The following is a 24,283-nucleotide window of genomic DNA, read 5'->3' as shown; positions in this document are numbered from 1 at the left end:
GGGTCTGTGCTTACTTTGGAGCTCCCTAGATAACGAATGTTTCGCTAATTAGATGGTAAGTCCTAGGGAAAGGGCCCGGACAGAAGAAAGAGGCTCTATATCACCATGAAAGTTTAATCTATGTTCTTGGGGATTGGGCCTTGAATCCTATTTAAAAAGAGCAATACAGTGCAGCAGAGGGTATCTGAGTTAAACCAAACCAGTACAGCACATTCCTCTCCAGAGGTCTTCCTTGTCCCTGCCACGAAAGCCTCGGAGGTTGATGAAGATTGAACAATTTCATTCCCAAAGCTCCTCGAACTTTTATGTACTTACATTCAACCCTTGTTGTTTGCAAAAAAAGTATAAAGCGGCCTAGATTGGCCTGCATTGAAATGGGTGTAATATTAGGACAAGAACTGTTTGCCTTGCCCGGCAAACTCCTCCTCATACTATTTAAATGTCCTTCCTACAAGATGCCACTTTCCAGGCACAGTCATTCTCTCCTTCGTCAGTGCGTCCTCTGCTCGCTGTGACTCCTCTTCTGAAGATCCTCTCTCACCAAGAGGAACCATTTTTCGTGGTGACTTGGTTTCACCCACTAGATTACGAGGTCCTCAGTGCCTACCAGCCAGGGTGTCTCGAATAGCACTTGGAATACAGTAGCTGCTCAATAAATGTTAAGGAGTGAGTGAGAAAATGGATGCATGAAATAAAACAAGAATTGATGAGGACTAGAAATGAAACTTGTAGTCTAACCTACCTACATACTTGTTAAAAATCAATACCATATATTATAAAGATAAATTAGAGGAGATAACATAATAAAATGACATCTATTTCAGTAAAAAAAATAATGCGCAGACATGCCTTCAGAGAAGACGCAGGAAGTAGTCAGATGTTTGCAGCCCTTTCTAAGGAGCAGGCTGGGATTTAAAGGACATAAACTGCATTCAATGAATATTGTTGACACTTTGTATTTGACATTGACATTTTGAAATAAGGGCTAAATAAGCACCTTTCGATATTTATAACTACAAAGGCAGACTGAGTCCAGAGGGGACAGTTTTAGTGGCTTCAGTTCCACAGCAGCCTTGCCATCCACAGCATAATTTTCTGAAACGGTAAACAACTCTTGGTAAAGTTCTGAACAAAACAAAGTACCACCTACTCTTGATTTACCCAGTAGCTGCATTCCTGGAAAGTTCAGTGTATTTTAAAAACAGGCATAAAATGACTTTTTATATATATTCATATTCAGAGAGCTGAGTGCGAGAGAGAGTTTGGGCCTAGATCTACAAAACATAAACAGATTGTCACACACATGCACTTCCAGTGAGGCCTGTGAAAGTTGCTCAGAAAGATACAAATGGATTCTTTGTCATGTGGAACTTCCCCGCACATGGCAGTATGTTGGGCATATCTGGTCCCACGCACCAGTTACAAATAGCTTCCCCCAACATTGGGACAACCAAAAACACCTCCATACGTACCCAAAACACCAGCAGGGGGCAGCATTGCTCCCTTTGAGATCAGCACCTCAGAGGACTAGCTGCACCCACTATCCTGGGTGGGACCATCGGGGACTCAGCCATGCCCCACTCTCCCAGCAGAAAGCTCCGTTCAGACCTCTCATGCCTCAGAGGAGGCTGCGGGGCACGCAGGCTGCTCATGGGACAGCCACCTGGGCGCACCATCCCAGCAGAGGTCGCCTCCAAGGACAATGTTTGTAGATGGGGGTGTGAGCAAGAGAGATTCACACGCCCCTAACGGCCTCTAGCTGCTGCCGCTCACACTGTGCCCAGGGACACAGCCAAGCCAGATGCACCATGGTCAGGCTGAGTCCAAACTGAGCTCAGCCATCAGCTCCCTGCAGCCAAAACCCCTAATGCGGAGGCAGGAGACTGGGGTCTAGTCTCAACTCAGCTGCTGACTCGCTGCGTGATGCGGACACGGTGCTTGCCTTCTCTGGGCCCTATTTCCCCTCTGTCATGACAGTTAGACAAGAGTATCCTTCCCGCCCTAAAAGTTTATGTGACAAGGAAAAAATGAATCAACACAGAAGGGAAATGCTCAATTCAAGTGACTCCTGGAAGCACAGCCCCAATGAAACTGTGGCCACCACCCTTGAAGGAATACAAGTGAGCCATGGTGTAATTAGCACACCATTTGCTTGTGCACTGATGACCCAGCGCTCAGTGCACTAAAACAACCAGTTTAAGCTGGACTGTGAGGGAAGAAACCGCTGAAAGTCAAGAGGTGTAGAATTGGACAGATAACATGAGAACTCCTGAATGCCAGGCTTACAGAGGCGTGAGTATTATGAAGACATTGGAAAGAGTGAGGGTGCTGAGCACGGGAGTGGCAACAGGAATGTGGGCCGAGTCTGGGCCTCAGAGAGCCAGGTGGCTCCCAGGGATGAGACCGAGGCTGGGAGACAGGTAGATCAGATGTGTCCATCGCCTCAGCAATGACAAGCTATTGGAGAATTTTTTTTACAAAGAGTACCATGATCTGATTTACATTTTTAAAATATCACTCAGGCTGCTGTGGGGACAGGAGACCATAGGTTAGGGAGAGCTGAGGCTGAGAGGTCAGTTTAAAGGCCGCTGCAGCTGCCCAGTGGGATTCCAGCATTGAAGATGGGAGCAGTAGGCAGGCTGGGCATACTCTGGAAATGGTACCAACAGGACTTGCTCCTGGATTGTAGGGGGGGCGGGGGGAGATAAGGGAAAAGAACACCCGAGTGCCCTCTGCTAAACCACACTTCCTTAGACGGCCTAGAGGTCTCCTGACCCTGGGGTGCTAGATGGTCTTCAAAAGGGGACTCAACACTTTGAGGACTGAGGGTTCATCGTCCACAGCAGCCCATTGGAGATTCTCGCTGTGATAGAAAAGACCATCCCAGAGTGGCTGTGTTCTGTCTTCCTAGGACATCCACCCACATTGGCTCCAATGACCCCCTCTAAAGGCACAGGAAGGAGAATCATTTCCTTTTCCTCGAGCTCTCTCCAAAGATTGAGACTCCATCCTCCTCCTGCCTTTTCTTGCTCCAGGAGGAGGATGGAGCAAGAAAAGGGGGTCAGGGAAAGGCTCCCACCCACATGCTGGCCTTTGCTTCCTGCGTCTTCTGGCTCAGCCTTCCTCTCTTCCCTCATGTCCCCATGCCAATCCGCTCATCACACGTACACACACCTCGATCACAGTAGGATTGATATTCTCATTTTGTGCTCAACTCTATCTGTCCCATTGGCACCTGCCCACCCTCTGAAGGTTTCAGGGGGTGGTGGTGGGGGAACCGAGGGTTGGAACCCACTGTTTCTGAGCTGATCATAGAGCGGTGACGCTCCCGGCTTTGGGAGAGGTTGCTCAAAGCCCCTAGCTGACAGCATCTCAGAAGGGAAGCTGTGATCAGGAGGCTGGCATTGGATCATGGGATTCTCCCTCTCGCTCCTCAAAATTTTCAGATGGATTTAGAAGATGCCCTACTTTCTCTGATGGGTTTATCTCCGCCTGTCAGTTTCAGGTGTGATTCACCCCACTTAAGGAGTATTTCCAGCCAGTTACACTCCCTCCATCACAAAGCACTAGAGAAATTAGCAGAGGCTAATGGACTTCAGCAGTCCCCGCCACCCCACCCCACCCCCAATGCCAAAACCCAAATAGTTGACAAAGAGACTACAGAGCCCTCCACCTCTTTCCCTGTTTTTTCCCTTGTCAGTAGTTTATTCTGTTAGCTGAAAAGCCCTATTTAGCTAGCTTGCAGTTTCCATTTTAAGGCCTGCTAGAAGCCCCCCAGGGCAGATCACCAGTGGGATAAAAGGGTCTTTTGAAGATTACACATGAGCAAAAGAAAGAGGTACTTTGAACATTGATGGAGGTTCTGGGCTTCAAACTCCAGCTGAGGCTGCAGATCTCACTGAAAAATAAATGGGGGAAAAAGGAAAGACATAAAGAAAAGAAGTACCCACTATAAGAAAAAGAGGAATTTAAATAATGCAGGAGTATCATTGGGACTCAGGAGCCCAGGCGATTTGTCCCAGCTCTGTTTTTGCTGTGTGACCTTGGGTAAGTCAGTATGTCTCTCTGAGCCTTTTTCTTTCAACACCTGCTGGCTGATAAATTTTGGGGCTAATCGTTGTGCTGAAGACTGGGGATTCCAAGTGCACAATGTGTGGGGAAGCCAGAAAAATGGATAATTACAACATGTGACAATAATGCTCATTCCCCATCTATAAAACCAGCAGCTTCACCTGGAAAATCATGACAGTGATAATTAGAACAAATATCTGCTCAACTCCTAGTCCTTTTGGACACATGACACCTCCCCTGGCCCCCCACTGCCATGGACATTAGTGAAGCAGGAATGCCAGAGCTCGGGGTTCCTGGCAAAGTCTCCCCATGCCTTCCTCTTCCTCCAGCCCGCAAAGCCCAGGCCACCGCTGTCTGCCTTCAGCCTCCCAAATCGAATCCCATCATGCTCTAATCCTGGCTCGCATCAGCCATCCCAAGAAGCCCAGGGTTCCCAGGGTATTGCCCCTCCGCTCCTCAGGCTGTGACCTAAATGGGCTCGACATCCCTCCCAAAACTTCCCACTGCACCCTCTGCAGTCTCCTTTCTCCTTAACCAAACTTCTTCACCTCTCAGCTCCAACTGAACTCTGACTTCCGGGGGCCCTCTCCCCCTGCAACTCTCTCAGATCCTGTTTGCCCTCCCACACTCCCGCTGTTAGTCACACTGCTCCTACTGCTCCATAACGCTGTCCCCACCCCCATCCCTAACAGCCTCCAGCTCTGAGCTCATCCCATCCCTTAAAGCACCCAGCATCCCTTCTTTTCATGGCCATCCATAGACCTGCAGGTCACTCACTGTCCCTGACTCCCTAAAAGTTCACTGGCACTCTTTCCAACACAGACTTAGTTTCAATAATCATATAAGAATTCCTCCCAACATTCTGCTCTGTCATTCCTTGACTTCCTCTCATGCAAAAAGGCTTACCTCTGTCATTCACTGCCCCGGTCTTACTGTATACCTTATCATCACCAATAACGGTGCTTACTCCAGAACCTCAGTTTCAAGAATCCCACTCTATGGGCTCTTCTCACCCTGGGGTCAATGATTTTTCTACCTAGTTAGGTCCTAGGGCCCATGGTTTCTGCTATCTTTTTACTACCATTTATCTTGTAAGTCCTCACATACCTCTTTGCTCAACGAAGAAGGCATAGTCAATCATCACTGTCACCATTATCACCATTATTGTCATCACCATCAACATCACCATCATAATTACCATTATCATCATCATCATCACCGTTACCATCATCATCACCGTTACCATCATCATCACCATCAACATCACCATCATCATTTCCTTGCATTACCTTTGTGGCAGGTTGCACATTCTAAAAACTGTATCTCCCATCTCACATGTACTTCTTATGTGACTTTATGCTCCTCCCATTGAGAGGTGGGTCTATGCCTCCTTGAATCTGAGTGGGGCTTTGACTGTGGCAGAAGTAATGTCAAGGCTGTTATAAAAGGTGGGAGAGCTTCTGGCTTGTTTTCTTGGGACACTTGCTCTTAGAACCCAGCCACCATGCCATGAGAGGTCCATGTGGAGAGTAACTAGGGCCCTCAGCCCTCAGGACCAGCTGAGCTCATGGATGACGGAACAAACTTGCCAGCCATGTGCATCACCATCTGTTTTAGTTCCCTGGAGATGCTGTAACAAATTGCCACGAGCTGGGTGGCTTATAACAACAGAAATGTATCTGCTCACAGTTCTGAAGGCTAGAAGTCTGAATCAAGGTGTTGACAGGACCACACCCTTTTGGGGGCTCTAGGGAAGAATCCATTCTTTGCATCTTCCAGCTTCTGGTGGCACCAGGCATTCCTTGGGTTATAGCTGCATTACACCAATTTCTTCCCCTATGGTCACATCGCCTCTGTCTCTCTGTATGTCACATCTCCCTCTGCCTCTCTCTTATTGCATTTGTGGCCCATGCAGATAATCCAAGATAACCTCCCTGTCTCAAGATTATCAACTTAATTACATCTGCAAAAATCCCTTTTCCAAATAAGCTAACATTTACAAGCCCAGGAATTAGGACCTGAGACTATTGGAGGGCCATTATTGTACTACACCACCTTAAAAAGGGGTCCTCCATTCCCCACTGGAACCACCCTGGCTGAGCAGATCCAAACGGACTCCACCAAAGCTCTGACAAAAATGGAAGATTTACAAGAAAATGAATGATTATTGTTGTTTTAACCTGCTAAGTACTGGGTTGGTTTGTTGCACGGCAATAGATAACTGATACAACCCTGGGCTGCCTTGTTCATTTCTTGTTTCATTACACTTGCTGGTTTAATCCAACTCTTCACCTGCTCTCAACCGGGACCAGGCAGCTGAATGCCCTAAGAGAAACACAACCTTGCTGACTCTGCCCACACTGAATTCATGGCCACTTTGGCTGCCCAGCCATCCAATTACATTTCCCCAGTAAGAATCATTCTCCCAAATGGCCATTTCAGCCCTTCACTCAACTCAAACCTTTAATGCTTCCTCCCCAGCCTTCATCTCAGCTGATGTCTGATTCCTATTTCGCCAAGACAACAGAAGCAATCAGAAAAGCACTCCCACAAGTTCTTCCATCACATCTGTCACCCAATCCACCCACATGCACTGCTTTTCCTCCCCAAGTTCCAACTCTCCTCGTGTCCATTAATCCAGCCCCCAAGGACACCACTCATTCTCTCTCTTGCCTGCATCATCATTTCTTGCCTCCCGGCTGGATTAGTCCCATCAGTGTTAGCCGTGTTTTATTTCTCCCATTCCTCTCCAATGCTACCAGCATATCTCCTCCCTCTAAAATAAAATAATGGCTCATATTCACAGTCTTGAATGCCTTTCCTCCCATTCTCTCTTGCATCCACTCCAATCAGACTTTTATACCTTCCATTTTATGGAAAACAACTCTTGTCAAGGTCATCCAACACTGCCAAGTCCAAGGTTCTGTTTCAGTCTGATCTTACTTAACCCATCAGCAACATATATTAGTTTCTTAGGGCTTCTGTAACCCACATCCACAAACTAGGTGGCTTTAAAACAACAGAAACTTACGTAATAACAGTCTGGAGGCTATAAATCCAAAATCAAGGTGTCAGTGGGGTCATGCTCCCTCTGAAGGTTCCAGGGACGAATCTTTCCCTGCCTCTCCCTGCTCTCCTCATTCAGCATTTCTTGGCTTGTAGCCGCATCCCTCTCTTCCCCCCGCCACCCCCCCACCCCATGGCCTTTCTCCCTCTGTGTGTCTCCATGTGTCCTCTCTTCTTCCCATAAGGACACCAGCCATTGGGTTTAGGGCTGACCCTAAGGCAGTATGACTTTATCTTAACTTAGCTAATTATATATGCAAAGACCCTACTTCCAAATGTCACATACTGAGGTTCCAGGCAGACATGAATTGGGGGTATACTCTTTGACCCACAACAGCAAGTGTAGCGCAATTGATCATTCCCTCTCAGACGTACTTGCTTCTCTTTGCTTTGATGACACACACTCCCTGGGTTGTCCTCCCACCTCAGTGACCACTCCACCTCAGTCTCCTTGGCTGATTGCTGCTCATCCCTCTGAGTGCCCCAGGGTTCAGTCCACGGAGGCTTTTTCTTCTCTCCACTGACTTCCTTCCCTAGGTGCCCTCATCCAATCTCACGTCTCCAAATCCCATGTAGATATTGACAACCTCAAGATTCCTAGCTCCAGCCCCAGTCTCTCCCCTGAGCTCCAGACTGATACATCCTCCTTGGATATCTAAGGGTCATCTCAAACTTAATATGTTTGAAACCAAAACCCTAATTCTCCTCACACCCTAAAAACATCCTGTTATACCCATAACTCTCTCATCTCTGTGATTGGCATTTCTCAGGTCCTAAAACTTAGTCAATCTTGATTCCTCTCTTTCTCACATCTCTCCTCCAGTTCAATAATATATCCCATATTCAGCCACTTCCCATAATCCCATTGCCATACCCTGGACCAACCCACCAACCTTTTGCTAGAAGGGGGGATGGGGGGGTGGTCAGCAAACTACAGCCTGTGGGCCAAACCCAACCTACCACCTGTGTTTGTAAATAAAGTTTTATTGGAACACAGTCACACCCATTTGTTTAGTACATATTATCTGTGGCTGCTTTTGCATTCCCAATGAAAGAATTGAGTAATTGCAACAGGGCAATATGGTCCACAAAACCAAACACATTTACTTTATAGAAAAAGTGTGTCAATCTCTAGTCTATGTTATTACAGTCATAGATCTTCCTAGAGATACCGTTGTCCACATGATGGTCAATTCACAAACCAGCCGGCGAGCAATGCTCTTTAAACGTTCCCTGCTTAGAATTCCTCAGTGCCCACTTTTGTCACTTGCCCAGGCCCACCTGTCCCTGAAGCTCTAACTGAGCCGCCTCTCTGTCCCAAGTTTCACCAGCCACACCAGACATGTTTCTCTCCTTGGAAGATTCCACGCATGTTCCCACCTCCAGGCCTATGCATTTTCCATTCTGTCTCTAATCCTGACCAGGCTCACTCTTGCAACCCTCATGTCCTCAGGAGACATTTGCTGCTCCCCTGTATGAAATAGCACTAGCCCTCCTCATCTGCTCTGCTTCAATGCCCAGAACCCTTCATCATCAGACAGAATGCACTTCCTCTTACTTATCTGATTACAGTCTGTCTTGCTTCTTCAGGTCGGCATCTGCACGATATGCATTGTTCTAGCCCAAACGCTTAGTGCAGTGCCTAGAACACAGCAGCTGCTCAGTAAAGATTTGCTAATGAAGAATGACTAAAAGAATGACTGTGGGTCATTTACATGCCTTAAGTTGCTAACTCAAAACGCCTGTGAGAGAGAGACTGAGGCGAGGACATTAAGACACCTGGCCAGGACTCAGTCAGGTGTGAAACCAAAGCTCACTGCCCTAGCCCTCCCTATCTCCTAAAATTATACTGTTCTGTGAATTTTAGAAAATACCTTAACCTATAAAATTATATTTCTAGCAAGTCAAGTATCCAACACTAAATGGATGGATAAGCAAAATGTGGTATATACCTGCCATGGAATATTATCAGCCTTAAACAGAAAGAAATTCTGACAAATGGTACGACATGGATGACCCTGGAGGACATTATGCTGAGTGAAATAACCCAGATACACAAAGACAAAGACTGTGTGATCCCACTTACACGAGGTGCGTAGAGTGGTCAATTTCATAGAGACAGAAAGTAGAGCATGGTTGCCACACGCCGGGGGAGGGGGAATGGGGAGCTGCTGTTTAACGGGTGTAGACTTTCAGGTTTGCAAAATGAAGAGTTCTGGAATGGGTGTGTGACAGTGCCCAACAGCGTGAATGTATTTAATACCACTGAACTGTGCCCTTTACAATGGTTACGATGGTACATTTTATGGTGTGTTATGTATAGTTTACCCTAATTTTTTAAATAAAAAAGATCGTATTTATTCCTCATTACGAACTGCCAAGTGGGACTAAACTTCCCGCTTCCAGAAGAGGAATCGGAGCTCTGGAGAGTGAGGGGAGGAGGGCAAGGCTGTGGGAGGCAGCAACTTGAACCCAGGCCTCTCCTGCTCCTCAGTGGACAGTACCACCACCCTGCCTCCTCCTGAGGCAGCAGAAAGACTTCCCCCATGTATTTACCGCACTTTAAGTGACAGGAAATTAATTTTTTCCATTCCTTGGGTGGATTGGGAATTTCTGGAAACTTCTTTCCTCCCACCCGATTCAGCCCTGAGTTGGAGTGGGACACGACACAAACACAGAAATTGTCTCAGAAGAGCTGGGGGTGGGGGTGGGGGTTGCTGATGAGAGATATTCATTTATTAGCATATGCAAATTGGCGGGGTAAAGAAAACTGGGAAAGCTGCTATTTTATCATTTGTGGTAATTATAGTAATTTAGAGCGGTGAATCAATGGGTTCCTCCTGGAGGTAAAAGCATCTCGGAAGGGTAGCGGCGGTGTGATTAAGGAGTTCTGATTAAGAACCCCTGTCATTTTCACTTGAAAAAAGTGAGGAAAGAGACTGGGGTCAGAAGTGCAGCCACATCAGTCATGAAGGTGGGGACCAGGCCCCGTCCCCAGCACTGAGGAAACAGAGGAATCAGATGCCCTGCCCTGTGAAAGTCACAGGCCAAAGACAAGCACAGACACTGACCATCCAGACCTACTGTGATCACGCGCTGATCGCGCTTGCAGAGGAGGCTAGAAGGAATGATTCCATTTGTCCCGAGGGGAAGAATGGTCTGGAAAAGCTGCAGAGAGGAGGCGACTTCTAAATAGGGTTTTGCAACGTCAATAGGAGTTTGCAACTGACAGCGCCAAGGGGGAAAGAGCTTGCAGGTGGAGGTAACAGCACATGCGAAGTGGGGAAGTGCAAGTGTGTGAGAAGAAGTCCAAGGGGGAAGACGGCGAGTGGAAGGCTGCAGCTTAGGAGCTGGAGACACTGGCAAGACACTCAGGAGCCTGGACATAACTCAGAGCTGATGGGCCAATAAAGACAGAAGCAGAGGAGTGACTTGATTAGAAATGAATTTAGGAAAACCTGGCGAAGGGAGCCAGAGAGTCAGTGCAATAAACCAGGGATTACAACCAGAGCTGGGGGGTGGGGGGGGGGGAGGGTAGCAAGGGACAGGCGTTAGGAGTCGAATGACATAGGAATAACTTCTAGTTCCTGAAACACAAGCAACTTGGAACTTCACAGGACAAGACTAAAGGGACCTGAACAACCATCTGATTCGACTCCCATTGTACGGAGGAGGAGGCCAAGGCTCAGAGAAGTGAAGGCACCTGTTTGAGGTCTCAGGGCGAGTAAACAGCAGAGCAGGCGTTTGATGCCATCAGACTCCAAAGTCTGAGCTCTGTCTACGGCTCCACAAACCTCTGGACAGAAGACAGAATGGTCAATCACCCCAAGACGCCAGTCCCCTGACAGAAGGGTCATAGAGCAATTAATAAGTCCTACCTTCAATGTCGGGTGAATCCTGAGGAAGAAAAACAAGACACCCACAAAGAAGGGCTCCTGGTGGCTAACGGGGCTCAAATTAAAAAACCAAACACAGAGCCTAGCAGCCATTTCTACACCAAGGCCCCTCGTGCAAACTGCACTTCATAGAAGCCTGCACTGAACTGCCTGCCTGCACTGTGAGCCCGCCCTTATAAAGGAGTTCCTGGAGTCCTATTCCAACCAATAGGACCAATGCTTTCCCGCCCAATTGGGGTTGCGGAGGCTCTATTCTGACCAATCAGGGACGAAGGGTGGGGACTTCTGTCTACATAAGCCGCTGGCTCAGCGAAGCACTTCCACTCATTCATGCATTTCCCAGAGTGGAGAGGGGCCTGGCCGCGGGGCAGCCTGACCGGAGCTGTCTTCACAGCCATGTGTATTACCATCAAGCCTGTTGCACTAAATAGTTTTCTTCTTCACTGCACCCCAAATTGGGGATTCTTGTTGGCGTTGAATTGGCACAACAACCATCTGTCGACAATGTCACTGAGTCGTAAGCTCAGGAGAGACCTCCCTGTGGTAGAAGGGACAGATTTTATTTCCATGAGCAGTACAGGGAGCCCAGCCCAGAGAGTGGTGGAGCCGTCAGATGTGTCCACCACTCGCGTGTCTATCTATGAGAGAGTGAGTTGCTCATTCCTCAGGGTATGCAAGCCAAGGCTGACTCCCCACCTGCCCGGATGTACTAGAGAGGATCCTGCACTCTAAGAAATGTTCAAGATCCTTTTGAACTCTAAAGTTCCCCGATCTTTGCAGGTTGAAACACATTTCCAAGCCAACCAAACACCTCTTCATGAGCTGTCACTGAAGAATCATTTATGGATTCATTCACCAGCAAAGAGTCTTTTGGAAAACACTTTGGTGGGAGAGTCACAAGGAGCAGAGAGAGGACTCAAGGGGTAACCGAACACAGCTGGTCTTGAAGGATGAGAAGGACGGGCTGTTCCAGCAGGAGGGACAGTGAACACAAAGGCCAGAGGCAAGAGAGAGCATGACCGAGGCCACAGCAGGTCACCGTGGCTGAAAGCAGCGCGGCAAGTGGACGGTTGGGGAGAGGTGAGGCTGCAGTCATGGGCAGGGCCAGACTCTGCCTTGAGGCCCACGGGAGCCAATGACAAGCAGCAAAGTGATGTGCATTTTACAACATCCCCTCTGACAGCCATGTGGAGTTGATGTCATTCATTCCTAAGACTATTGTAGATGAGGGAAATGAAACCCTCCCTTGGCCCCCACGCAGCCATGTGGGACAGGAGTGTTTCCATCGTGGTCTGAGGGAGCAGTCTTACCACATCTGGGCCCCAGAACTCCTGGCACCCATCCAGTGCTGGGGGCCACGTCCTGGGGACACCGTGGGCGACCAGGCCCTCTGACCTTGGCCCCTGCGGCCTCTGAATGCCAGCCCCTTGCACCAGGCCTCGCCCGGCCTCGCCACCAACAGATGGAGTATTTGTTGACGCTCCAGTGACAGCTTGAAAACTCATCTCCTCCCTCCGAGCCGGCCCGTTCCACCTCGTCCTCCCATCTGCTATCTCATTTTAAAACTAGCAGAACAACTCGGCTAGAGCAATTCCGACTTTTTCCATCTGTGCCGAGTTAATTAAGAGGGTAATGAGAGCTGGGAAGGAACGAGGCCTGCATTAATTCAAGATATGATTAAGAGAAGCGCTTCTAAAATATATATACGTTTGTGCGCCCAGCAAAGCCCAGTGACTTGGGGCACACCCCAGACCGAGGGCCTCTGCCGTGTCCTCAGTAGGAGGGCTCCAGGGAAGCAGGTGCCACCACGAGTGTGGGCTCCCAAAAGCAATCCCCGTGGTCAGAGACCACCTTAGAGTCTCTCCCCAGAGGCCTCTCCACAAACACATATTCATCACCTTGTCTGCACCCTTCCCAGTGAACACGGAGAGAATGCTAACCGGAGCTTCTCTTTATGACACAGTCATTGCTTTGTTAACTAACCACGTACCTCAAACATTGCCAGGGACATCAAAAATTTGCTGAAGATCAATAGAATAAAGAGCTGAGAACAGAACCCCGGTCTTCTGACTCCTAGTCCAACAGGCCTACAGGTAAAAATATCGGTGATAACGAGTAGTAATGGATAACCAGCTAACGTTCATTGAGCATCTACTCTGTTTTGTTTTATGAAAACTCAGCCTCTCTGGGGGCAATGTGATAGCTCCTGAACAAGCTCTTAGATTCTTTCTTGGGAAACGCTCAGAAAAATAGCAATGGCTAATGTTTCCTGAACACTTATATTGCAGGCCCCTTACATCTATGATATGCTTTCTTCAAAACCTCTTGAGGCAGATGCCATTATTAAATCTATTTCGAAGAAGAAGAAGAAGAAGAAGAAGAAGAAGAAGAAGAAGAAGAAGAAGAAGAAGGGAAAGAAGAAGAAGAAGAAGAAGAAGAAGAAGAAGAAGAAGAAGAAGAAGAAGAAGAAGAAGAAGAAGAAGAAGAAGAAGAAGAAGAAGAAGAAGAAGAAGAAGAAGAAGAAGAAGAAGAAGAAGAAGAAGAAGAAGAAGAAGAAGAAGAAGAAGAAGAAGAAGAAGAAGAAGAAGAAGAAGAAGAAGAAGAAGAAGAAGAAGAAGAAGAAGAAGAAGAAGAAGAAGAAGAAGAAGAAGAAGAAGAAGAAGAAGAAGAAGAAGAAGAAGAAGAAGAAGAAGAAGAAGAAGAAGAAGAAGAAGAAGAAGAAGAAGAAGAAGAAGAAGAAGAAGAAGAAGAAGAAGAAGAAGAAGAAGAAGAAGAAGAAGAAGAAGAAGAAGAAGAAGAAGAAGAAGAAGAAGAAGAAGAAGAAGAAGAAGAAGAAGAAGAAGAAGAAGAAGAAGAAGAAGAAGAAGAAGAAGAAGAAGAAGAAGAAGAAGAAGAAGAAGAAGAAGAAGAAGAAGAAGAAGAAGAAGAAGAAGAAGAAGAAGAAGAAGAAGAAGAAGAAGAAGAAGAAGAAGAAGAAGAAGAAGAAGAAGAAGAAGAAGAAGAAGAAGAAGAAGAAGAAGAAGAAGAAGAAGAAGAAGAAGAAGAAGAAGAAGAAGAAGAAGAAGAAGAAGAAGAAGAAGAAGAAGAAGAAGAAGAAGAAGAAGAAGAAGAAGAAGAAGAAGAAGAAGAAGAAGAAGAAGAAGAAGAAGAAGAAGAAGAAGAAGAAGAAGAAGAAGAAGAAGAAGAAGAAGAAGAAGAAGAAGAAGAAGAAGAAGAAGAAGAAGAAGAAGAAGAAGAAGAAGAAGAAGAAGAAGAAGAAGAAGAAGAAGAAGAAGAAGAAGAAGAAGAAGAAGAAGAAGAAGAAGAAGAAGAAGAAGAAGAAGAAGAAGAAGAAGAAGAAGAAGAAAGGGAGGCACAGAGAGGTTAGGTCATTTATCTACAGTCACACAGCTAACAGGCAGAGGAGCCGAGACTAGGAGGCAGGCCTCTGGCTCCAGGCAGTACCAGGCCAGGTGACCAGGCTTGCTGTGTTGCATATGATGCAGCCCTTGCTTACCTTGTCAGAACCTTGGGCCCCTCATCTGTAAAATAGTATTATCTGCCCAGCTCTTAGCAAAAGAAACCATGGACAGCAAAGTGCTTTCTAAACCACAATGACGGCACCTGAGTTTAAGTCAGCTCTGCCAGGTGAACTTTGTCCTTTTTGGGGGTCCTCAGTTTCCCCATCTGAGAAATGGGTGGGGAGGGTGATACACCGGGTTGTTTCTTCTAACCTGGGCATGAACTCCATTTTTATTTCCTTTTTGCATCATTGAACTAAACAAGGAAATTATTATCTCTTTCAACAATCTCTATCAGACTTTTCCAACCTGAAACGTGACTCTCCTAGACCAAGAAGTGTCAGAAATCCCCAGAAGACAACAGCTGCAATGAACTCAAGTCACCCAGCAGAACTCTGTGTTCACATCAGCTGACAGCTGCGTGGGAACTGTGGAGGCTGTGGTTGGGTGGCACTTGGAACCTCTCTGCTTCCCATGTACCTTCCTGGGCAGCAAACTCAGAAGCTAAAAACTATCTTTCCCAGAGGCCTTTGCAGCTGAGGCTTTGGAGGCAAATCAGGCTCCACCAATGAGGTGCATCCATGTGAGATTGAGAGGGCAGAAAGAAGGTGGCATGTGAATGGGACGTTGGCGGATGAACTTTCACAGAGGCGAGTCAAGGGAGCCTCCCAGACAATCCAACTGAGTCAGAGACAGAGCTGGGGCCACACCTGTGCAGCGAAACTTCCACACCTGGCAGCGCCCTGAGCCCCTCCCCCCACTCCACACACACACATGAACTTACACTCATTTCTCTCATCTTGAGTTTCCCCTCCCCCTTCCAGGATTTTTCTTTATTATGTCCAGCTACATGGGCTAGAATTTGGCACATAGAGGATGAACAGTTACTTTTAAATACATTTGGATCACGATTTGCCCCACCAATGGCTTTAAATGCTTTGAAGCTTAATGTGATGGTATTAAGATGATTCTGAAGTCTCTCACCTTCTCTGGTAATCTGAAATAAAGGGAAGGGAACTACCCACACTTGGGAGCCTGCTAGGTGCCCTGAACTTGGTATATTGACTCGCTGGATCCCCAACCCCACAAAATGGGTATGAACACCTTACTTTATGTAATGGGGTTTGGGCTCAGATAGGTGGATCACGTGATCGCAGAGCCCTGGCTCTTGTTCCTCTGTCCCCAGAGATGAGGTTCTCTTCTCGGACACTGCCTGGGTGCCTGTGGTGCCTGCGTTGCTTGCATTGCCTACAGGAGGCAGTCGGGGCTGAGCAGAGATGCAGAAATGAGCTCCTCTCAGTCTCAGTCTCAGAGCAGAGTTGGGTCCCCTGGCGGGTGCACTGCCAGGAGCAGGGTTTTGCTGAGAGGCATTCATCCCACCCAGCAGAGAGGAGATTATTCTAGATAACATACAGTCTGACGGGACATTAGCATTCTTAGACTACAAATCAGCAACCAAAATAAAGTAAATTGTTAGGTCTGGGTGGCATAAAATACGGACACAGACAAAGAGACTTAAGGGTCCGAGTTGCTCTAAATCAGTTGAACCACCTTGCAGCTCCTCACATTACCGTCTTAATCTAGCACATTAGCGAGATTAGTACATGGCTTTTGCAATTAAATTGCATATTTTATGAATTCTCCTTCTTTCAGGCTGTAGACATTCCCAGGAAATTGCAGACTCATAAACCTTGGTATAGAGCATGGGCAGGAGTAAGTGGGGAAACCAGGACGGCGCTTGGGGGCAGCTCTGAGCTCCACATTCCATATTTTCATTCGCTGGGAAAGATTCCTAGTTCATACTCCCATTAGGGTAAGAGGAAGGTCAATGAATAGACTTCGAGATGAGTCTTCTGAGGCACATGATGGGGGTCCCTGGGGATGAGAGGGCATTTCCATGGCTGAGAGGAAGCGTTTCTGATTTTAATATAGATGTGTTGGAGCTGGTGAGTTATTCTGCTCTGAGAGCAAGAACACATTTTCTTCTGCACTTTGACTACTGGCTTCGCCATGGCCCTAATATACAAGATTTGGGATCAGAATCTATTACTTAGTGAATCAGAGAATAAAATCCATTTGATAGGGGCACATCTGGTGAGCTGTTTCCTGTGACTCTGTCCTTGTGATGTTGACAGACTGCTCCATGATGCGTGCTTGAGTTTGTGCATGCAGGAGCGCGCGCGCACACACACACACACACACACACACAGTCTTTCGTGCACAGACCAAATTCCTCTCCTGGATAGAATTCTGTGACCTAGCAGGTCAGTGGTCCCAAGTGCCAGGCTTCCATTAGCACATTTTGAGGTCTGGATCTGGAAGGATCTTCCAGCTCATATTCTAGAACCCTCTCCTGTGAAAACGGAGTCACAGGAAGTCTGGGGAGCAAGGTGCTGACAGAGGCATGACCAGAAGTTAAAGTGCTGTGCAAATTCGGGGCCTTGCAGCCCTCCATGGAGGTGGAGAGCTAGGTGCTTGAGAGCATGGGCACCAGACACACCTGAATTCAGTCCTGATTCTGCCATGTCTTTGACCTCATGTAAAATAAGAAGAATTTTCCTCATAGGATTGTTGTAAGGAGTAACTGTGTGAATAAATACAGACATAGACATAGACATATAAATGACATAGGCACAGGCACAGATAAAAATATACGCAGTGCTGAGACTAGTGCCTGACACATAGCAAGCCCTTAGTGTCAATGGCACTATTTCAATATTAACATTATTAACATTATTATGGTTGTACACATCAGAGGCATGGTGGTGCTAGGAATTTAATGTTCAATTCGACTCATCAAATGTTGACCTGCTAAGGTAGCTACTAAGCTCCAAGCTTGGGTCGCCTGCTGGGAACACAGACAGGCAGGTGTAAGTCAGACGAAGTCATTTCTCAAAAGGCATCAGAGTCTGATGGTGGAGATGGCCACAGAGCCAAGAAGTAACTGTCTTGGGTAGGCAGCTACTAGAGTGCAAGGCCACGGTGGTTGTGCAAAGCGGAGTGGCCATCTGAGCCTGCAGTCCATGGAGGTCAGGCATCCGAAGGCCATACTCCAAGCCCCATCATCCCCACTGTGCACAGCTATGAGACACTGGCCAGGAGTCCCCCAACCTCCCTGGACCTCAGTCCTATCGCCTGTGACATGGAAAAGGAAGGAATCCCAGAATGGATGCTGGGTAAGTCCTTCCCTACAGCTCTGGTTAGCAGTGAAACTGAGAATGGATCTCAGGTTGGGGGGGGGCGGTTAATTTCAAGGACACCTTGGCCATTAGAATGTATTAATTAAGATCTTCCATACCTACATCTCTTCATCCATTTCCAATAAATGAAGCTCACATATTTAAATGCCCCATGCAGATGGGAGACAGGAAGTGGCTTAGAGTCTTCTCATGAAGATGCCAGAACTATTTCCTTTATTTTTTTTTCTTTTGCATTTACTTTTAACTTGTCTGGACAGTCAGATTCTGCAGTTCCCTGCCCTTTCTCCTTCTACCTCCTACGCTTTCAGGCCCTGGGTTGCCTGCCTTTCTTCCTTGCGTGAAAGAGCAGAGCCAATGCCTTCTGCATTGCTGTAGGCAAGTCACCTGCTTGACGTGGCTGTCACTGAGACCAAAGCAACATGCTCAGCATGGAAGGCAAGGTTGAAGGGATGGAGGAGATTTAATCCATGAATTACTAAGTCACCAGGAACAATAACTACACAAATAGAAAAATGAACGAATGAGGAAGCTGAATTGTGAGGCTCACCCATGGCGTCGGCTCCACCCTGTTTTTCTTTCTTCCTTTGTTCTCTTATTGATGCCAGGACCGGCAGCCATGCAATGAAAGCGGAGTGGATGTGAGCCAGACATTACTCCAAGCTTCATCTCTGTAAGTCACTATTGGAGGGTATTGCTATGCTCTCCCCCATTTCATTGGTAATGAAATTAAGTCACAAGTTGAATAGTTCCCCTAACGTCACCCAGCTACCGAGTGGCAGAAGCAGGACAGTGCCCGGGCAGTACGGGTCCAACTTTAGCCTGTGCTGCTTCTCAGAACCCATGTGTGTGTGTGGGTTCCTGACTTCAACTGAGCAGCAGCCCGGGGACTGCTTCTGGCTGCCTCAGAGAGAGGATGCTGCCCTTGACCAGCAAGATGCAGGCTGCTCGAAGTGAGACACAGGCAGTCTGCCCCAGCCGCTGGTCCTGGACCCCACCTCTGCTGTCCACTCCTGCCCAACAGCCATCCTTGAGGCTGCGAGCAGGAAGCCACCCTTTATCTGAGCAATAATTGGGTGGAATCCTTACTTCTGCCTTCTGAAAATGCTTTAGAGCAAAGCTCATCCACATGTCTGGGTGGGAGGGAATTAATCACCCATTAAGTTTTACCTGGCTACACATTAGAATCCTCTGGGGAGCTGTTAAAACTCCCGATGCCCAGACAGCACCCCGCACCAATTACATCAGAATCTTTGGGGAGGGGCCAGACATCATTATTTTTTAAAGCTCCCTGTGTGATTGCAACATGCAGACAAGTTTAAGAACCACTTCTCCAGACCAAATTTCTTAGCAGGCAGAACACAAATGGAGACACCCGTGAAAAGTCAAATTGCCACTGGGCTCCTTGGGCTCAGTGCCTGGGGGAGAGGAAAGACCCCTGAAGGCTTCCTGGAAGAAAGAGCCCCTGAGCCGTGAAGTCACACTAATCCGGAAAGGCAGCTGGGAAGACCTCTCCTTGGCCTTGAGGTCAGCCCCTCTCCAGCAGCCACAGCCTCCCCCAGCAATTTCCCTCCTTCCTCCCCGACCTTCCTCACGTCCCGCAGGAATGGGCTGAGCACTGCAGACAAATGTGATGTTGAATGAAGAACATATGTCCTGCGTGCATTTAAAGAGCATTTCTCTTCCTCCTGCCCAGTCTGGTCGGGAAGTCAGTTCTTTCTGCTTTCACATTTTAGGGGCGAGCAGATGGCAAAAGTTTTGATTCAGGAATAATGGCCATCTGAAAGGCCCACGCTCAAGGACCCCTGACTGTCATCAAAGGATTATCACGGACACACAATCTGGACTCCTAAAAAGTCCCTGTTTCATCCAAAAATGAAATCTTCACCTACCCACCCTCAGCCCAGCTTCTTCTTTTGTGCCTCCGTCTCAGCAAATGGAGCACCCAGCACCGAGCCTGCCTCCCCCTCTTTCTGGTGAGTTTACCTCCTTAATGTGTCTTACCTTGGCCCCCACAACTCCCCACTTCACAGCCCGAGCTCAGGCCTCCCCATGTATCCCATAGACCCACTGCTCTCCTTTCCTCCATCAGCATGTATTCCACATTGTGGCTCAGAATTTTCTAGATGGTCCAGCTGACCAGAACACATCCTGTTCAGCAACCTCCTGTGACTTCATGTTGCTACACTGGTGCTTCCCACGTTGTCACTTCTCAGCTCACATAGAAAATGGTAGTGTGTGTCCAGCACCCTGGAGAAAACAGATGAGCTGCTCATTGCTGGGAGCAACCAACCCTGGTGCTGACCAACCCAAGGGCTGAGGGACTTAGGATCTCAGCTCCTTTATCAGCCAGCGCAGCTGACGAACTGGGCACTCAGGCCTACGATGATGGATTCCAAACATGAGTGGCCATCAGAATTGTCTGGAGACCTCTGAAAAGGCAGCTCCCAAGGCCTCCTCTGACCACCACTCCTCCCCCACCTCCCATGGAGTTCAGGCTCTCAAAGAGCTGGGCTTTTCCCCTTAAGAGCACTTATATCATTGATAATTATACCATCATATATCCCAGTATCTGATTCCGATCTGCCTTGCTTACTGAACCCTAAGTTCCAATAGTCCCACTGTAAACCCAGCGCGCCTAGCTCAGGTCAAGTGATGCTTCTTCCAGGAAGCGTTCAAGGATCTCTTCTCAGGACTCCAGACTTAACTACCTTCATCAGGCATAGGTTATGAGCATTGAGGACCTGTGACAGTGCCTGGCACATAGTCGATGCTCAAAAAACATCTGTTGAGGATGAAGAGATGGATGGATGAAATGGACGGATGGACAAATGGATGAATGGATTGATGGATTGATGGACGGATGGATGGATGGATGGATGGATGATTAGATGGAGGATGGATGGGTCTTGGCTCTGCTGACCTCTCAAACTTTATTTCCCGCCATATCCTCACTAATATTCTCAAAGCTCACAAATTGAATGATGTCATGATTGTGCTCCTACATGATTTTGTCCTTTTAGAAAAGGAGCTGTTTTGCTATTTGAAGAGGGTTTTCTGCTCCCAGGAAACAAACGCTTCTGCAAAGAATAGGAAGAGGTGTGTCAAAGAAGCTATTTCTAAAATGAGCATCGCTGCTTCATAGTCTTGCACACTCTCCCTTGGCTGCCAGGGAGGTGGCATCCACACCCAGGGGGAAGGTCAAGAATAGCTCGATAATTAAGCATGTTCCATCACCAAGCATGCGATGCCAGCAGAGAGGGCTGTGAGTCTAATCCAGTACCTCTGTGGCTGGACCCAGCGGAGTGGTCAGGAGAGCTGTATGGAACAGCAGAAATACTGGTGACAGCTCGTGCTGAGCACTCACTATGTGGCAGGCACTCTGCAGAGAACCTTATACACAATATCTCCTTTCACATCCACTACCTCCATGCTAGGAACCACCATTGGATTCAGGAGCCATACTGCCTGGGCTTGGGTCCCTCCGGCGCCCCCTAGTGGCTACATGGGATTGGGCAAGGTAGGTAACCCCCCTTTCTCTGTTTCTTTGGTAAAATGGGTATGATAACTATTGCCTACTTCGTGGGGTTGTGAAGATGACATGAATTTATGTAATTCATGTAAAGTGCTTAAAACACAATCACGGCTCATAGCATTCATTAGTTGTTAGCCATTATTATTATTAATTCCATTTAATGAATGAGGAAACTGAGTTCAGAGAGGTTACATAGTACCCAAGTAGCAGAGTTGGAGCTGAACCCATCTCTGTCTTGTCAGAGCCCACAGTCCTCACCACCGGGAATACTGCCTACTTCAATACCCTGATGTGTGACTCTGCCCACCTCAGGCTCCTTCCACCCCTGCTCCACCAGGCCTGGCACTCTCGTTCCTCTGGGCCCAGTCTTCATTCAGTAGATACTTCCTGGGTGACTGTGCAGGCCAGCACCAGGGGGTGCACAGATGCATCCGACACAGTCCCTACCTTCAGATGGCTTCTGCCTACAGTGGAAAGAGCAGATGTGAGTATGAAGATGCAACATCAGAAGAGAGCTGTGTTTATTGGTTACCTACTTTGTGCTGGGCCAGCGTCTTCCTCATTTTCACTTCACCCTGATGTAGTGTTATTGTGCCCATTTTGTAGATGTGGGAACTGAGGCCCAGAGAGGTTGAAGCACCTGCCCAAGATGGCACAGCTAGGAAGGAATCTGAAATAAGGGCTGTCCCATTCTGATCCATTCAAATCACTCTGAACTAAAGGATGACTTACTGTAGCCTGGATAAAAAACACTGTGCTGGAATATGTGAGTCCTGGGGACACCATCACTTGGAGGTCACAGAGCTTCAGACTCAAAGGAACTCCATGAGAATGATAGCAATATATTAGTCAAAATTGTCAATTTTCTAGAAACATACAACTTATCAAAATGGACTTTAAACGAAATTTAAACACAAAGAGATCTATAACCACTACAGAAGTTTAATCAGTAATTTAATATCTAGCTACCCAAAGCACACACACCTGAGTATAAGTAAAGCTGGGGAAATGTAAATAAGATCAATGGATTGTATTAATGTCAATATCCTCACTGTGGTCTCACACTACTGTTTTGCAAAATGTTACCATTGGGGGAAACTCAGCAAAGTGTTCTGTGGATCTTTCTGTATTATTTCTTATAACCGCATGTGAATCAACAACTACGTCAATAAAATTTCGACTAAAAAAATCAATGACAAAATAAAATCCCAACAGGAAAGTGAGCAAAGTATATGAACAAGCAATTCATGGAAGAGAAAATATAAATGGCCAATAAACATATGTAGAGGCGATCAAATTAAAACAATGAAGTATTATTTCACATCAAATGGATTTCCTTTTTTTTTTTCTTCTAAAAATCTGATAATGCCAAGAATTGTCAAGGATATAAGGAAAAAGGTATTAATTCACTGCTGTTGAGAATATAAATTGGTACAAGCACTCGGGAGAGCCATTTGGCAATATCTAGTAAGCTGCAGATGTGTCTATTCTATTCAGCAAGTCTGCTTCGCTCTCTACCCTGGAAACGCTCGCGTATATATACACAAGGAGATATGTACAAAGACATTTATTGCAGCAATGTTTATATAGCAAAATAACCCAACTGTTCTTCAATAGCAGACAAGATAAACAGCGATTTGTTAATAAAATGGAATACAATGTGGAAGCTAAAAGAGCTAAAACTGGTATTCATACATAAACATAGATAAACTCAACAAAATGTTAAATGGGGAAAAGCAAGTTGCAAAATAATACGTGATGATAGCATTTATTTAAAAAACTTAGGCCTGCAATGCTATACTATAGTATTGCCGATGGAAACATAAATATGTAATAAAGTTCAAATAGACACATGAGAATATTTACGGGAATGATGCACACAGGTACCTTTGCCAAGGGGCGAGGGGAAAAGACCAAGGTAAACTTCACGTGTAGCCCTGACATTTTATTTCTTTAAAGATTGGAAGCAAATATAGCAAAGTGTGTATGTGTGTATATTTGGAAATGAGTATCCAAGTAACATTTATTTACATTTTAGTAATTTTAGAATGCTTCAGAATTAAAAAGGAAAATGATTATGAGAACATATAACCCCTGATCCAGCAACTCCACTTTTAGAAATGTAGCCAAACATATAATTTTGTGTTCGTGTTCATGAACAAATATGTTTTATGTAGCATTGTTGTTAGCAGCAAAAACCTGAAAATAACCTAAAAGTCCATTCATTGGTGACTCAGCCTCCACCGGGTCCATGATGTCCCTACGGCATGGGGCAGATTCTCCAGAGGGAGGGGGAAATACGTGGGATTTCTTAAACCTTCTGTTCAGAACTAACACACTGACAGTCCCATTCAGACTTCATCGGCTAAAGCCCAAAATCAAGGAGGTGAGGATATAAACACCCCACCGACCAGAGGCGAGGAAAGTTACGTGGTAACGGATGTGAGTCTGCAATCTTACCGGGAAGGAGATAGTAATAAATAGTTGTGAGAAAAATGAAATTGATTATAGCCACTTGCTGACTACGTAACTATAAACAAATTATTTAACCTCTCAGAGCCTGTTTTCGTACCTAGACAGTGGAAATAATGATGCCTCCTTTGCAAAGAGAAGGCCTGAGATAATGATCATAAAAGGCCCTCGCACAATGCCTGGGACCTGTAATCGGTCAGCCTTGTTCCTTCCTTCCCAGCGGCTGCTAGTGTCAAATGGAGGTTTCCTAGAACAATGCTTCTTAAATAATGTTTGTCCAAGGAGCAATGTTTTTTGTTTCCTGCCAGCCAGGAGTTTTGTAAAACACAATAAGAAGGAGTTGCTAGAAATGTGAAACAAAAATAAAGATATATAAATGCCTCAATTTTTTTATTATTAGAGTCAACCGATGTATATCAAATTGCCTCCCACGAGAGACGGTGTACAGTAGCAGAGGTCACGGATGGGCGAGTTACAACAGTGCTGGCCCCTTCTCCCCAGCCCCTCCCCTGCTGGCCCTGACCCTGGAGGAATCACCTGCAGGAG

Source organism: Myotis brandtii, unplaced genomic scaffold (assembly GCF_000412655.1).
Source record: "Myotis brandtii unplaced genomic scaffold, ASM41265v1 scaffold589, whole genome shotgun sequence".
Lineage (NCBI taxonomy): Eukaryota > Metazoa > Chordata > Mammalia > Chiroptera > Vespertilionidae > Myotis > Myotis brandtii.
The sequence above is the reverse complement of the archived record's forward strand: the minus strand, read 5'-3'. Positions refer to the sequence as shown.